At 36.9% G+C, this 4,079-nt stretch overlaps 1 long non-coding RNA gene across 1 annotated transcript; it reads left to right on the top strand.

The window, feature by feature from the left end:
* The first annotated feature begins 1,764 nt into the window (after positions 1-1,764).
* Positions 1,765-3,661, top strand: LOC107795857 (uncharacterized). The gene is made up of 2 exons (XR_001650258.2): positions 1,765-1,943; positions 3,286-3,661. It is a non-coding gene; the product is annotated as an uncharacterized LOC107795857 (long non-coding RNA).
* The last annotated feature ends 418 nt before the right edge of the window (positions 3,662-4,079 follow it).

Here is a 4,079-nt window from a genome sequence, read left to right as displayed (position 1 = left end):
TTCTGCGGTCGCTTGGTGGACCGCAAAAATGAAATAAAAAACGGCCAAGAAGACTGCCTCACTCTGCAGCCATTCTGCGGCCCGCAGAGTGATTCTCGGCCACATAATGGGCCGCAGAAATTCACACTTCTGCAAAATATTTTTCTTTAACTCTTTAGCGTACTATTCAACCCAAAAACCTATCTTGGCACCACGAAATTCCAAGTTTTTAGGTAATATTTTACGGGGCTTTATATCCTAATCACGCCTTCAAGGGAGACCCTGAGGCAGGCCATAAGAACTGTTATGTTAACTAACAATGAAGCTAAGTATGAGACTTTGGTTGCAGGACTCGAATTGGCCTGGGGACTTGGCTCCAAGGTCATAGAAATCAAATATGATTCCCAACTGGTAGTAAACCAAGCGTATAGGATTTTCGACACGAAGGAGGAACACAGGCAACAGTATGTGATTAAAGTTCAAACCTTGCTTGCACGATTCAAGGAGTAGTCGATCGCACATATCCCGAGAGAAGAGAACGTAGAAGTAGATGCATTAGCCAATTTGGGGTTGTCCACATAGATGAAGGGATCAGATTCCGATACTGTTGTGCAACTTATGCATTCGATACTGGATGTGGACGACTATTGTAAAGTAAATACAACAAACCTAGTCTGGGACTGGAGGAATGAGTTCATCGATTATCTTCGACATGGAAAGCTGCCCGAAAACCCAAAGTCATCCCGAGCATTACGCACCAAAGTGGCTCGCTACAACCTCTTGGTGGACAATTATATAGGAGATCATTCCAAGGACCGTATTCCCGATGTTTAAGAGCCTCGGAGACGGACTATGTAATGAGAGAGGTCCATGAAGGAATTTGCGGGAACTGTGAATACCTAATTTTTGCTCGCTTCTAATTCTCCTACAAATACTAATATTTGGATGATTTGTAGTTATTTGTGCATTTTATTTTCCTTCCTTTATTAAAAATACCAAAAATATTTTTTTACCTTTTATTTGTATATTTTAGTTTGCATCTTTAAATTATATATACCAAAAAGATTTTTCTTTCTACTTGTATATTTTCTTTAGGACTAAATAAGATAGTTAGGGGGTTAAGAGATTGCGCTAGTATATTTTAATTGAAATTGAGCCAAAGCCAAAATTGGCCCAAAATTAGAAGCCCAAAGAGCCCAGATCTGGTCCAAATAGGGCTGCCAGTAGATCATGAAACGACGTAGTTTCATGCCTAAACTATGTCGTTTTGATAAGTAAATCTAAGATCTAATCTCATCCGTCCAATTTCCTTGATCCAACGGCCCTTATCTATCTCCCACCCAGGTATTTAAACCCATAATTCCCCAAAATTTGGCCCCATTTCCCCTTAATCCCCTCTTCTTCCTCTCTCTTCTCACCCTCTCTCACTCTCTGACCTAAGCCCCTCGCTCCGCCTGCTGCCGCCGCCGGAATTCGCCATCGGTGGCGGAGCACCTCCAAACACCCCCAAATCATCACCATACACTCCCCTCAACCTACTCTTTCCAAATCTCCTACCCAAATCCCTCAAAACCCACTCAAATTCCACGAGTTTTAGATCTAAGAAACCCCACAACCCATTTTTTTTTTAAATCGTGAAGATTGAGCCATCTCCTCTACCTAATACCCATATGTAGGGATAGAGCTCGGTGTGGGCTACCAACGGACTTGTCCTCGACCCGAAATTCTGGTGACTAGATTACGGCGGGTTGCCAACAACCACCAAAAATGGCGAATCTCTTTGTTTTTGTCTATATTCGGACCTAGAGCGAGATTTTACTGTTGATTACATTGAAATTGAACTCCGGTTCACCAGAGTTTAAATGTTTCAGTGTTTATCAACAATAAGAGCTTGCTCGGGATTGAACACTTCTGGAACTGCCACCACTGCCACTGTTCCGCCATTGCCCGAGTGCTCGAGTTTGGTAAAATTCCTAGTCCCTTTCTCTTTGTCTTAGATTTTCAGTTTTTCTTATTTGATTTGATAGTTTTGTTTAGGTTTAAGTTCTAATAATGATCGATCGACTACTTCGTATAATATTGTTTTGGTTTTTTCGCTTAATTATAATTGCCCAAGTTAGACTAGTAGTGGTAGTTAAAAGTTTAGCTTCGATTATTTGATTTTTGCATCTTACTAGTTTGAAGCAGTAGTTCAATTTCTCAAAGAATATTTGTTTTGTTTCTTGTTTGTCGTTTCAGTAGCTCGACATGTAGTTTAACTTTGTGATTAGCTGAGTAATTGCTCTTTCTAATAATCTAGAACAATCATTTAGTTAGTATCGTTGAGTTGTTTTGATTTCGTTCAGTCGTTAAGCTTAAATCGCCTATTGGATTGCAGTTTCGAGTTTGTCTTTCCTACGTTGTCATGTTTTAGTTTGAGTTAGTAGTTTATGTGTTCAAAGATCTGGTATTAGTCCTAATTAACCAGATTGAGATCGAAATAGTTGTTTAGTATAGGTAATTATATGGTTCAGTCTTGTTTAATTCCTACTAGTTGACTCTTAACTAATCTTATTCGAATTACTAACTGTTTGAACTAGATTGAATCTGCTTTCTCTTTGTGGACTAGTTAGTTTTGAATTTGGTTTGAAAAATTAAGAGAAAACGGAAAGAAACGAGAATACTTAAGTGTAGGGTTCTTTGTTTGGTTGCTTTTACTGTTGCGGATTGTTTTGGAGTACAATACTCCAAAATTCTATCCACAATTGGTAAGAGAAACTGTCCATTAACCAAAATTCTGGTTTTGGACAGATTTTTGGTAAAAAATTCATCATTTTGGATAGATTTTTGGCAAAATAAAATCTGTCCCAAGATTCCACCTCCTCTCATATAAAGGTGAGGTCTTTACACATCTTCTAGAGATCTTTTGACTCTAAAAAATACACACACTTTGTTAACATCTTTGAAGTTGCTTGAACACACTTGAAAAAGACATCTTTTATACACTAAAAAGACGCAACTTTGAGAGTAAAAATAGGATCTAAACACTTAGTGGTAAGCTGAAAGTGGTGAGCTTTTGTGAGTTAATTCTCTATGATAAAAACCTTTCAAAAGCATAAGAGTGTTGAAGTTGATTGCTGGGATCCTTTTTCTTTTAAAGTTACTAAGTTTAAGGGTCTTTTCTAGGCTGTTTTTCGGGTTAAAAATTGTTGATTTGCTGTTGGTTGTTGCTGCTTTTGGCTGTCATTTGTGCTGGAATTTCACTTCATTCTGCTGTATTTTAGTATTTTCTACATTTCAGGTAATTCTTCATCCTTTGTAATGCAGATTTGTAATAGCAATGAGTGATGGTTGGAGCACGTTTATATTATTTAAGCATCTTTAAAGGAGTTTGCCAAAAGTTCTACTTTTGAATCCAGCTTGGGGATCATAGTGCTAAATCCATGACTTTGCTGCTTTGTTTTTTCTCTGTAGTATTTTTTCCCCTTCTTTTAAATAGTATTTTTTCAATATAATCTTGGCAATATTTTAGAAAAGGAAATAGTATGTTAAATATTTAATGAAGACTTTGGAGTGGACAGAAGCTATGGAGTTTGTGGAAAAGAGTCTTGTTTGGCTTAAGATCTCTGCCATTTTGCTTGCTGGAAGTTGGAATTAATATCATCAAAGAATCACATAATGATCTAGTTTTATTATTCCCCTACAGTAGCAATGTTATTTTCGGCTTTAGTTGATTTCTCGTTACCCAATTGTTCGTTCTAGATTTTATGTTTCTTTTACTAGTCCCCTTTAGTACTACTTTAGTTAGTGAAAGCTGAAATTTTTCTTTCTTCCAAGTCACATGGAAATAGTGTGGGCTGTTTGTACAGTTGTTAAGCTATTAGCTCATATCAGCTAATGAGTTACATTTATGTTTAACTAGAATTGGTCCCAACAGCTTACTTCAGAATAAGTTGATCATTCTTTTTATCAAGAAGTTAGCCCATTTCTTTAAAATAGATAGAGCTGATCCAATATTAAATTGTCATGTTCTCCCACAATAATTAATCCAAAAATCAGATTTTTTGAACTAATTTAATAGTTTAGATACTCTTAAATAATTTGAGCGCTATGTATATTGG

Source organism: Nicotiana tabacum, chromosome 3 (assembly GCF_000715075.1).
Source record: "Nicotiana tabacum cultivar K326 chromosome 3, ASM71507v2, whole genome shotgun sequence".
NCBI lineage: Eukaryota > Viridiplantae > Streptophyta > Magnoliopsida > Solanales > Solanaceae > Nicotiana > Nicotiana tabacum.
The sequence above is the reverse complement of the archived record's forward strand: the minus strand, read 5'-3'. Positions and strand labels throughout refer to the sequence as shown.